This window comes from Chrysochloris asiatica, unplaced genomic scaffold (assembly GCF_000296735.1).
Source record: "Chrysochloris asiatica unplaced genomic scaffold, ChrAsi1.0 scaffold00035, whole genome shotgun sequence".
NCBI lineage: Eukaryota > Metazoa > Chordata > Mammalia > Afrosoricida > Chrysochloridae > Chrysochloris > Chrysochloris asiatica.
The window spans coordinates 8,628,141-8,641,531 of NW_006408553.1; the positions used below are offsets into that span (position 1 = coordinate 8,628,141).

Genomic DNA, 13,391 nt, shown 5'->3' on the forward strand with positions numbered 1-13,391 from the left:
AATATATTAGAAAAATTTGTTCTGTTTTAAAATTGCCTCTGGAAAGTTGCTCCCAGGAAGAAAAGTAGGTGGATGGAGACTTACTGTAGTCTCCCTGTGCACCTTCTGTACCATATGCAAGTATTACTTATTAAAAAATAAATAAGATTAATACAACTAACAGTGTAGAATCATTTAAGAAGTCACCCCCATTATTCCAATGAGAATAACTGTTTAGAAATGTTAACAGATGTTGGCCTCTCCTGTTTTTGTTTGGCAGTAATCTCAGTACCAGCAGAGCCTAACTCTCATGGATGTTGGGAGATCAGTGCCCAGGTGTCTCTGAACCTCAGCTTACCTCCCGCCTTTTAGGACCTGGAAATCTATTTCCCCAGAGATTGTAACTACTACTTTTCTCCCGGATTTAAAACTTTCCTTGCAGCTAGTTATATGAAAAAAGAATTCTGAGTCACTCTGTCTGCAATTGCTCCAAACTCAATTCTTGAGTTTTTATCAATTATGTCTGCGATTTCAGCTTTCCTCACCCCCAAGTAACTAAAATCCCAGCCTTGGAATGTTGGCAATAGGAACAGTAAAACATAACTGTTACTCAGTCATAAACCCAGACTGCTTTAGATTAGAATCCTAGCTGCTGTTTCTAGCTTTTCTGGAGGAACTGTTTTTCCTCACTGAGTCAAGCTGGCAGCACCAGAACTTTCTGGGTAACATGATTACACTTGGAAAGAGTTCAAGGACTCTTGTATCTTGTATTAAATTGTATCTGCTGTTGTTGTTAAGTGCTGTTGAGTCAGTTCTGACCCATAGTGACCCTGTATAGGGTTTCCGAGGAGTGGCTGATTAGCTTGAACTCCCGAACTTGCAGTTCAAATTGACTTTGCAGTCTGTCATATTAATCCACAGCACCACACCAGTACTCCTTGTATCTACTTGTCATGAGCATTTCATTGAACTTGGATCCACAATCAATGCTCAGGAATCATCAGTCAAGAAATCAGATGGTATATTGCACTGGGCAAATCTGCTACAAAAGTCTTCTTTAAAGTGTTAAAGTCTAAAAATCATTTTGAGGACTAAGGTACACCTGACCCAAGTCATGGTATTTTCCATAGCCTCATATGCATGTGAAAGTTGGACAGTGAATAAGGAAGACCTTAGAAGAATTGATGCATCTGAGTTATGGTGTTGGAGAAGAATATTGTAAGTACCATGGATTCCCAGAAGAACAAACCAACCTGTGTTGGAAGAAGTACAACTAGAGTGCTCCTTGGAAGTGAGCACTGAGAGACTTCATCTCATGTACTTTGGATATTTGCCAGAAGGGACATGTCTGTGTAGAAGGACATCATACTTGATAAAGCGGAATGTTAGTGAAAAAGAGGAAGACCCTCAATGAGATGGATTGGCACTGTGGCAACAACAACAGGTTGAAGTATATAAACAATAGTGAGGCTGGCACAGGACCAGGCAGCATTTCTTTCTGTTGTTCACAGGGTCATTATGAGTCAGAGCTGACTCAGTGGCATCCTAACATTAACGTGCATGAGCAGTAGTCTTTGGGTGGTGCGAACAGTTACTTAGCTTAGCTTCTAACTGAAAAATTTAAAGTCCATGTATAAACCTCAGAAGAAAGGCCTAGTGATTTACTTTAAAAACGCATTCATTGAAACCTCTGTGGAGCACAATTCTACTCTGACACACAGAGGTTGCCATGATTCAGAAGTCAGTCAAGATCAATGATCTCTTTACTTTTTTTTTTTTTTTTAAGTTTTCATTGTGAATTATGTGATAGTTTACATCACATGTAAATGGGAGAACATTAGGTTTACATTCATCCTATCATTTTTTATTTCATTGCAATGATTACAGTCCCCTCCATGCATTATCAAAGAACCAAAGGGTACACCCCACATGCCTGCACCCCAGCCATCAGCACACAGCCCCTCTCCCTCCCTGAGTCCAGAGTCTCTAGCCGCTCCATCTCTGTCATCGTCTCTGCCTCCTTCTCTGGCATCACTGCTTCTCTGGGTAGGGTCCCGCACTCTGCTTTTCTCATTTGATAGTTGCAGGGACCTCTGGCTCCTGGACTGCAAAATCAACCACTCTCCTTCTTTTGTTACAAAACGTCTACCTTTACATTTCCAACCCTCACAGTCAGTCCTGACAGCAATTATTCACTATTGTACCACAGAGTCTTATCCCCATCTCCTTTCATCAGCCCCATGTAGAAAGATTCGAAACCACTCAGTAGAGATTCTACCCTACCCCGCACACTCTGAAACTAAGCCTCCTCTTGTAAGCTTGTAAGCCAGTCATCTTGCCTTTGTAGTCCCTTAATTTTGTGTAGCCTATGTCTAAGTTGCCCATCCCTGTCAACTTGTGTACCGAAGGGGTGGGAATGAACATCGCTGGGAAGATTTGTTCCCTCTTTTGAGCTACTACATCCATAAGTATAGGCAAAGTTCATCAAATTGTAGTAGATACCTCTTTTTTTTCTTCTTTCTTCTTCTAGTCAAATTCTGATCATCCAGCTATTGAAGCCAGGTCAAGTGGATGTTCTTGTATATCACCCCTCACTTCATATTAGCTGGATGCTTCACTCTCTGCTCTAGTCCTCTGTGGCCATGTCACTGCATCTGGGCCCAGAAGTCCCTAGGTCTTGCCATACTGTTGGCCAACCAGGTCTCAACCCAGGTTTACCGGAGTTCATAGAACATGGTTGGACTTAGCTCACAACTTCATTACTGTTTTTCTCCCACTTCCACTTATCAGTAACCAACATGGTCACCAGCCAGACCACATGATTGCTCGAGTATTCCCCTTGAGTCTTAGTTTTGGAAGGGATTTGCCCTGAGGGGACCTGACCACTTGCCTTGATGGCTCCCAGGTGAGCAGCTTGCTTGTTCTTGTTGTAATCAGTCAGACTGCCTTTATTGTTTTTGATTTTTCCTGCTGGCCTTTCTTTCACGAAGTACCTTCTGTTATTCTAGCTGCTCCAGACTGCTCTGCTTGTCCTTTCAAGTGGAAATTTCCTACCTTAGAAGATTCTGGATGGGGTTCAGGATTCCACCTATGGTCTTGTGCAGTGCAAAGGCTCTGCAGGGAGCGTCCTTCACTGGGCAAGATCTAGCCCCATTTTAGGTATTCGTAGCGTAGTGGTTACGAATCGGGCTGCGAACCTTAAGGTCAGCAGTTCGAAACTACCAGCCGCTCCGTGGGAGAAAGATGAGGCTTTCTACTCCCGTAAAGATTTATACCCTCGGAAACCCTGTACAGGGTCGCTATGGGTCGGAACCGACTCGACGGCACTTAACAACAACAACAACAATCAGTTATAGGCTGAAGATGGACTTATAAGCTTTCTATGGTAATGTTTCTGGCTATTCCTTTCTTTCCCCTTCAAGTGTCTATTTTACAATGGCAAGCAAGGGAAACCAAGAGTCAAAAGACAACCAAGCATTTTAGCATTATTTCCTGTTTTACCCATTCAAACCATGCCTTAATCCCTGTATCCCAGAGCCCTGTTGTTCTAAAGTTGTGCATTCAGCATTATTTACCTCTGTCCCACTAAGCCCGTGCAAACCTGCCTAACTGTTCTCCCATCTGCCTTGTTCTTCCATTTCCCTCTCCCTTCTTGTGTATTGCCTCCCCACCCAACACCGAAGCTATCCTGTGTCTATTCCCTACCCTGTGCTTCACCTTCCCTTCCCTCCCTTTATCCCACCCCTTAGACCCCGGTAATCAGCAAAGAATTGTTTTCCCCCCATTTAGGGTGGGTTCTTTTTCTTAATCTTTTACAATAATGGTCCTGTGCAGTATTTCTCCTTTTGTGACTGACTCATTTCACTCAACATAATGTCCTCAAGGTTCATCCATGTTATGTGATGTCTTGTAGCTTCCGTGTTATTCTTTAAGGTAGCATAATATTCTATTGTGTGTATGTACCACAGTTTGTTTATCCATTCTTTGATTGATGGGCACTTAGGATGTCTCCATCTTTTTGCTATTGTAAATAGTGCTGCTATGATATTGGTGTGCAAATATCTACTTGTGTTATGGCTCATATTTCTTGTGGGTAAATACCAAGTAGAGGAATTGCTGGATCATAAGGTATTTCTATTTCCAGCCTTCTGAGGAAGCACCATATTTCTTTCCAAAGTGGTTGGACCATTTTGCAGTCCCACCAGCAATGTAGGATGGTCCCAAACTCTCCACATCCTCACCAGCATTAATTGTCCTCTACTTTTTTATATCTTTGCTGATATTGCTGGTGTGTGATGATATCTCATTATTGTTTTGATTTGCATCTCTCTAATGGCTAGTGATGATGAACATTTCTTCATGTGTTTGTTGGCTGCCCAAATCTTCTCCTTAGTGAAGTGTCTGCTTATGTCCTGTCCCCATTTTTAAATTGGGTTATTTGTCTTTTTCTTGTAGAGATGTTCTAGTTTCCTGTATAGTTAAGAAATTAATTCCTTGTCTGATGTGTCATTGCAAAAGATTTTCTCTCATTCTGTGGGCTCCCTTTGTATTCTTCTGGTGAAATGTTTTGATGCACATAAATTTTTAATTTTTAGTATGTCCCAATCATCTATTTTTTTGCTTTTATTTGTGTAATTTTCAAAATGTTTGGTAATCTATGTATGCCCTGTATTAGAGTCCTCACATTTGTCCCTATATTTTCATTGATGACCTTTATAATTCTGGGATTCACATTTAAGTCTTTAATCCATGCTGAGTTGGTTTTTGTATAAAGCATGAGGTAAAGGTCTTGTTTCAATCTTTTGCATATCGCTTTCCAGTTCTGCTATTGAAATGATCTGTTTGCTTTTAAAAGGTGCAGGCAACAATGACACTGATTATAATCTTAGATAATATATGTGAAAGCTCAGGGCATAGTAATTTTAAAATTATTGTGTCCTTCTTGTGGGTCCAGTATTGAGAACAGAGATAAACTGGCTACTTCTCCTTGTTCTCAATCCCTGTCAGTCTATTAAATCTTCTGAGAAGGTAACCTTTAAAATTTAGAAAAATTGAGAAATTAATTAGGAAAAATGAGATTTATGAAAAAGGAAATGTTTGTTATCTACTTCTTTGCAAATCTATTCTCATTCTCTCCTTGTTCACCTTCCCCATGCACCCCCTTCACTTCCTCCCTCTGTTGACACAAGTGCTTTGTTATCAGTCTGTCGTTCCCAATCTAGAAAGCCATGAGAGGAACTGGTCTGAAAATCTGTTATGCATTTTGTATGCATCCTGTCCAGACCATTGTGTTTGAAAACACTTATGCGATTTAACTTAATCTAATTTTCCATTCTTGGGAGTGAGGGTTTACTAAACTCAGGAGGCAAAACAACATGCAAATCTATTCAAACAATTCACAGCCATTGTGGTAGCACCCTTGACACTTTTGAAGGCAGCCGTGAACTCAATTCAAGAAATAGTTGCAGTCTCTGCTCTGAGCTGGGCACTTGATAAGGCAGTGGACTCAGGAAAGAGGAAATTGGGGCCTCTATCTTTAAGGAATTGGCAGGCTGGCTGAGGGCTTTGGCTACAAATAACCATTTTGGAAATCTCACCTGACCTCCTCACCTCCACTGGCATGAAGTCTCATCTCTTTGGAGCCTGAAATGTTTTGGATAACTCATGGCGGCTCAGCACATGAGTGACTCCTCTCATGTCTGATCCTAGTGTTCTTGTATTACTGCTACCTCTCAAGTAAAGAAAGAATGGTTATGAAAGTCTAAACTCACTACAAGTCATTCTGACTTGACAAGTAGTTGTTGTTTGCTGTTACTGAGTTGATTTGGACTCATGGAGACATTACATACAGCACAATGAAACAAGGCCTGGTCCTGTGATATCACCTTGAGATTTTCACTGGCTAAGTTTTGGAAGTGTATTACCAGGGCTTTCTTCCCAGTCTGTTTTAATCTGAAGTCCCACAAACCTGGCATATGAAATATTAGTGGCACAGTTTCCAGCCTCACAACAACATGTACACCACCACAGTATGACAAACTGACAGACAACTGGGAGAACTGGAGAGCTAAGGAAGTTGGGTTGATCTAAATTGATTGAATATCTGTATTAGAAAACATTCAAATTCAAATTTAGTTTTTTTGTTTTTTGTTTTTTTTCATAGACCCTTATGGTAAATCCTATTGTCAGATGAGGAGTGGAGATGGTGAGTTTTCTTATTTCAGAAAGCTCAAAAATGCTTTCATGAGTTGCATTGCTCAAAAGCTCAACATTTAGCTTCCCCTTTCTTTTTTATTTAATAGTAGTTATTGTTAAGTACTGTCAAGTTGGTTCCCATTCATGTTATTGTTGTTAGGTGCTGTTGAGTAGTTCTAACTCATAGTGACCTTACACAACAGAAAGAAACAGTGCCTGTTCCTACACCAACCTTACAATCATTGTTAAGCTTGTGTCCATTGCTACTACCACTGTGCCAATTCATCTCGCTGTCCCTCCACTTTACTAAACATGATGTCTTTCTCCTGGTAATATGTCCAAAATTTGTGAGATAAAGTCTTGCCATCCATATTTTCAAAGAACATTCTGGCTGTACCTCTTCCAACACAGATTTGTTTTTCCTTTTGGCAGTCCATGGTATTTTTAATATTCTTCTATGACACTGTAATTCAAATGCATCAATCCTTCTACAGTATTTCTTATTTATTGTCCAACTTTCACATGAATGTGAGGCTTTTGAAAATACAGTGGCTTAGATCAGGCACACCTTAGTCTTCAAATTGACATCTTTACTCTTGAATGTTTCAAAGAGGACATGTGCAGCAGATTTAACTAATGAAATCCGTTGTTTGATTTCTTGATTACTGCTTCCATGAATGTTGATGGTTGATCCAAGCAAAATCAAGTCTTTGACAACTTCAGTATTTTCTCCATTTATTATGATATTATTTATTGGTCCAGTGTTAAGGATTTTTATTTTCTTTACATTGAGATGCAACCCATATGGAAGGCTGTGCTCTTTGATCTTCATCAGCAAATATTTTATGTCTTCTTCGCTTTCAACAAGCAAGGTTGCATCATCTGCATGTCACAGGTTGTTAATGAGTCTTCCTCAAACCTGATGCCATGTTCTTCTTCATATAATCTGGATTCTTGGATTACTAGCTCAGCATACTGCTGTTCATAAGGTTTTCAGTGGCTAAATGTTCAGTAGTAGTCTGCCTCTTCTTCCTAGTCTGGAAGCTCAGCTGAAATTTGTCCACCATGGGTAACCCTGCCATCATTCAAAATACAGGTGGTATTAGAGCAACATTCAAGCCACCACAGTACAACAAGCTAAAAAGATGAGTGGTGGTCTGATTCATAGCGATCCTGTATAGGGTTTCCAAGGAGTAGCTGGTAGTTCTAAAATGCCAACCTTATGGTTAGTAGTCCAGTGTGAACCCTTGTTGTTGTTGTTATTAAGTGCCATGGAGTCAGTTCCGATTCATAGCGACCCTGTAAATCTTTACAGGAGCAGAAGGTCTCATCTCCCTCCTGTGGAACAGCTGGTAGTTTCGAACTGCTGATCTTGTGGTTCGCAGCCCAATTTGTAACCACTATGCTACCATAGCTCCTTAGTGTGTACCCTACAGCACCACAAAAATTAACCTTAGGCCAGGAGAAAGATAATATTGTGATTCTGAGATCAGTAACGTTTGCACTAATGAATTTTGACTATAATGGTATGAAACAATTATTCATCCTGCTATAATGACATCCAATTTTCCTGACTTAAACTGAAGCATCTCCCTTTGAGGACAAAAAGGGGAGTGGGCATCTTCTGCACAGACTACTGACCTTGGTGAACCCCGGGGGCTGTGAGTGGATTATAAAACACATGTTATTTTTGTTAGTAAGACTGCTAAAGCATTGTTTCAGGGGAAATGCTTGGGGAAAGAAGGTGTTTGTGCAGATTTGAGGACAATGATGTTTTTCTAAAATTTCAGGAGCCAAAAATTACTTTGGATTATTCCCAAGGCCAGTATTATTCCTTACTCACTCCTTTCATCCTTCAAACTAGTCCCAGTATTTAAGCCTAACAATAGGAAGCTTTGGAATTAGAGCAAAGACTTTTGGGAACCTAGTCTATGCCTTTATAGCTCACCATTAGTAAGCATCTAAATTACTGGAGAGGTTAACATTAGAAGAAAGGCTTTAAAAAAAATGTTTTCATGGCAGGACAGGATGGCATCAACTATTTTGAAGGAAAGTAATGGCTTTGTGGGAGTAACACTTAGGGACAGACCAACATCTCTGTTATCACTACCACCTCCCAAATGTTTCATTCACAAGAGTCTAATGCTTTCTATTGTGTAACAAAAGTCCATAGGTCAGATGGGAAAGACCAGCCCAATAAAATTTTAAATAGTCTCCTGGCAGTTGACTGCTTCTCACTTTTACTCTTATTGTAAAGGCCCATAAAATATTGAACAGTTTTTTAAAAAAATTCCCATTATATGGATGTTCTCTGAAGAGGATATGGAGCGAGGGATGTCATTGCTCACATCAGATGGATCTTGGCTGAAGCAGAGAACAGCAGAAGAGTGTTTACCTGCGCTTTATTGACTATGCAAAGACTTTCAATTGTGTGGATCATGACAAGCTATAGACAACATTGCAGAGAATGAGTGTTCCAGAACACTTAATTGTGCTCAGGAGGAACCTGTACATAGACGAAGAGGTAGTTGTTCAAACAGAATAAGGGAACATCAAGTAGTTTAAAATTAGGAAAGGTGTGCACCAGGATTGTATTATTTCACCATATTTATTCAATCTCTATGCTGAACAAATAATCCAAGAAGAAAAATGAGGCACTAGGATTGGAGAAAGACTTATTAACAACCTGTGATATGCAGAAGATAAAACCTTGCATGCTGAAAGCTAAGAGGACTTAAAATACTTACTGAAGAAGATCACAGACCACAGCCTTTGCTATAGATCCTCAAGCAATAAGAGTGGTGACATGAGTAGATATATGCACACCCATGTTTGTTGCAGCACTCTTCACAATGGAGACATCTTAAATGTCCACCAACAATGGTTAAACAAAGTTTGGTACATACACATAATGGAATATTATGCAATGTTGAAGAATAACAACGAATCTATAAAACACCTCACAACGTGCATGAACCTGGGTGAAATTAGTCAATCACAAAAGGACAAATATTGTATGAGACTGCTGTTGGAAAAAGATAAGAAAAGATTTTCATGCTAAATGAAGAATTCTATCATTGTTATAGGGGGTAGGGGTGGGAGCAGGGAATTATTCGCAGGTTAACATGGGTGATGGGGCAGGCAATATACAACTTGAGGGAGGTTGGCAGAGATAAGGTGAAGGTAGTGGGAGACACAGGAAGGAGTGCAGAAATTACAGGAAATAGAAGTAAATACAGTTGATTGGTGGCACACGGAGGGGATTGCAATCATTGTAATGAAGCAAAATATATGACTTGCTGAAAGTAAAAATGGTGATCTGTAGATCTTCACTCAAATCAAATCACACACAAAAATTTAAAAACAGAAAGTTGTGTATATTTAATAAAAAATGAAATACCTAATATCTATTTCTCAAGAAAGGTGAAGTTGAGCGTGTAATATGCACAGAATGTTTATTGACATTTGCTGTCTACCATAAGGGTCACAGTGCTCTCAGGGACCAAAGCTAGCAGTCCCAAATCTGCTAAAGAAGCATACACATTTACTGCAAACGTTAACACAGTAGTTTAATGTAGCTACATAAGCCATGTTTTTCATGACTCAGAAGCTTGTCTTTTTATCTCTGTCAGTACATTAATTTATATCATTTACATCTTCTAAATGAATTTCACATGTTTTCCATTCTAAGCTTTTCTGGGCACATACTAAAAATGAAGTCATAGCTGCTGATGTGTGAGTTCTATTAGCTGAAGAACTTTTCCTCCAGTTGTATAAAGTACCATCAAATGCTTCAGTAGAAAATCAATTAATTCAATAATTATTCATTACAGTTGAGTTGATTCTGACTCACAGCAACCCGATAGGGCAGTGTTGAACTGCTCCATAGAGTTTCTAAGATGGTAAATCTTTATGGAAGTCAACAGTCTCATCTTTCTACTGCAGAGGGACTGGTGGGTTCGAATCTCCCACCTTTTTGTTTGTAGTCCAATGCTAATTCACTGCACCACCAGGTCTCCTTAATTTTAATAATAGGTTGATTTAAAAAAAAAATTCACTCATGACATCCGAGTTAAACTTTTGGCCAAGTTTATTCTCTTGAATGCAAAATCTTGACATTATTGTGAGTGCTATTATAAAGTTCAATATTGAAGATAAAACAATCTGTGTTTACAGTGATAATATAAACAACATCTGGTAGTACACAGTATTGTGATAAAACTAATATTCTTAAGTTAAATTAAGAAGGTATGTAGCAGAAAGGTCCCTGGGTGACACTAACCTAAAGGTGCTGGTGGTTTGAACCCACCCAACAGTACGACAGAACAAAGACCTGTCGATCTGTTTCCATTAAGATTGCAGTCAAGAAAACTTTATGGAACAATTCTCTGTAGCCTATGGAGTGGCCATGAGTTGGAGTTTGTTTGATGACAATGAATATTTTTGTTTTGATGTGGAGCAGAAATATGAAGAGACTTCAAAAAGTCAGTGGAAAAATTATCTTTTAACTTCATTTTCCACAAAATTTTTGAAGCTCCCATTGTATACTTGGTATTGGTTGTTGTTGAGTGCCATTGAGTCGGTTCTGACTCATATTGACCCTGTATAGGGTTTCCGAGGAGTGGGTGGTGAGTTTGAACTGCTAACCCTGCAGTTCAAACCAACCTTGCAATCCAGTGCTTTATCCCACAGGACCCCTGGTATTGGTTGTGGTGGGCTGGAAATCCATATTTGTGTCCAAACAAGCTCTGATACTATCACAGTCAAAATAGAAGGTATAGCTGTCACAGTTTGTGAATGATTTCAGATTTACTTACAGTTACTTCAGAATAATTAAACTACAGAATGAGTTTTGATGATTTTAAATAAAAATAAAAGCAAATGGTTTGTTGAGGCAGTATGTAATTTCTCTTTGTTACTTGCCACCAATTGGATTTTAGAAATGTCTGATCCTGTTAAGTCAAGCTCTCTGTTGGTTTTGAAAGTTTTCAGAAACTGTTGTTGTTTAGTGACATCAAGTTGGTTCTGACTCATAGCGACCTTATGCAAGATAGAATGAAACACTGCTGGGTCCTGCTCCAATTTCACAATATATATCCAACAATTGTTGTTGTGATGTGCCGTGGAGTTGATTCCGACTCATAGCGACCCTGTACAGGGTTTCCGAGGCTGTAAATCTTTACGGGAGTAGAAAGCCTCATCTTTCTCCTGTGGAACAGCTGGTAGATTCGAACTGTTGACTGTGTGGTTTGTAGTCCGATTGGTAACCACTGCAATACCAGAGCTCCTTATTGCTTGCATTTTGCTCAAAAGCAGTTGGAAATCCTCAAAAAAGTATTCAATAAACAGAACACTAAAAACTTTAGTTTGAAAACCTTTTAGCACTTGCAATATTGTAAATGATGAAAACAAAGTTTGCAAACAGGAAAACTTTATCACTAAATAAGCAGGGGGAGATTTAAACATCGAGAGCCCAAATAAACGGCAAACAAGAGTTAATTTCCATAGGCTGTGATTTCACTTTGAGTGGCGACTTGTGGGAGTTCCTGCTTTGAATTAGAAAATATGTGTTCAGTACCTTAATGGAATGAAATTTTGCTATATTGCAATAGCAGAATATAGCCAAGTTTTCAAAATGATTAAGCAATATATTTGACATTTTGGCTAATTAAAGTATTTGTCAAAAAAAAGCTGTTCTGAATTGAGGTCCAGAAAAGGGTGCTTGAAAAATGAGCTGAAATATCTATACATCTTAAGGCGACAAAAATTAGAATTGAGAATTATCCTCCATTTTGTTGTTAAGTGCTGTTGAGGACATTCCCACCCATAGCAATCCTGTATAGGGTTTCCAAGGAGGGGCTGGTGAGCTTGAACTGCTGACCTTATGGTTCAAACCGACTTTGCAGTCCAGTGCATTAACACACAGTGCCTCACCAAGATTCAATCTTAAATATTTTTCAATTAAAAATACTGTGATTTATACATAAGAGTCAATTGAATGTATCAACAATTTCATATTCCTAACCATAAGAGTCCTGGTGTGGCACTGTGGGTTAATGCCCTGGATTGCAAAGCCATTTGAACTGCAAGGTTGGCAGTTCAAACTCACCAGCTGCTCCTTGGAAACCCTATACAGGGTCTCTATGGGTCAGACTTAACTCGATGGCACTCAACAACAACAACCATAAGGAGCTCTGGTATCGTTGTTGTTGTGTGCTGTCGAGGAGCTCTGGTAGCTTAGGAGTTATGAATTGGGCTGTGGCCCTCAAGGTCAGCAGTTTGAAACTACCAGCTGTTCCGTGGGAGAAAGATGGGGCATTCCGCTCCTGTAAAGATTCACAGCCTCGGAAACCCTGTGCAGGGACTCTATGAGTTGCAACCGACTCCATGGCACATAACAACAACAACAACCAACCAACCATGAAACATAACTTTGAAGATGATTGTAGACAATTTTGTGAAAGAATTAAAAATAAGATTTAAAAATATTTAAGAAATCAATGATATGGCATTAGAAACAGATGTATCTTAAAAACTTAGTTAACTTTTCTGGTTGCTGCACCGCGGGATGAGAATCTCTCATCTAAACCACCAGCCATGCTGTCCAAGGATACGCTGCACTAAATGCAAGTCTTCAGACGCAAGAAAACTGCCACAGCAGTGGTGCACTGCAACGGGCAACCCTTGGAGATGATGGAGCCACTCACTTTGCAATACAAGCTACTGGAACCTGCTCTCCTTCTGGGCAAAGAGCGGGTCGCTAGTGTAGACTTCCGTGTTCGTGTGAAAGGCGGTAGCCACGTGGCCCAGATTTATGCAATCCGCGGGTCCATCTCCAAAGCCTTGGTTGCCTATTACCAGAAATATGTGCATGAGACTTCCAAGAAAGAGATCCAAGACATCCTCATCCAATACGATTGGACCCTACTGGTTGCTGATTTCCGTCACTGCAAACCTAAGAAGTTTGGGAGTCCAGGTGCCCGTGCTCGCAACCAGAAATCCTACCGATAAGCCCGCCACAAGGAGGAGGGTTCTCCTTTATAATAAACACGGGTAATAGGATTTTAAGGGTAAAACAAACAAACAAACAAAAACCTTAGTTAAGCACATGAATACTGTTTAGTGCCTTTTAGTCAATTCTGAGTCAGCAGCTCTGTATAATGTTTCCAAGGAGTCACTGGTAGGTTGACCCACCACCCTCATGGTTAGCGTTCCAG

The 13,391-nt window shown here is 39.8% G+C and overlaps 1 pseudogene; it reads left to right on the forward strand.

Moving 5' to 3' along the window:
* The first annotated feature begins 12,771 nt into the window (after positions 1-12,771).
* LOC102830938 lies at positions 12,772-13,185 on the forward strand (annotated as a pseudogene).
* The last annotated feature ends 206 nt before the right edge of the window (positions 13,186-13,391 follow it).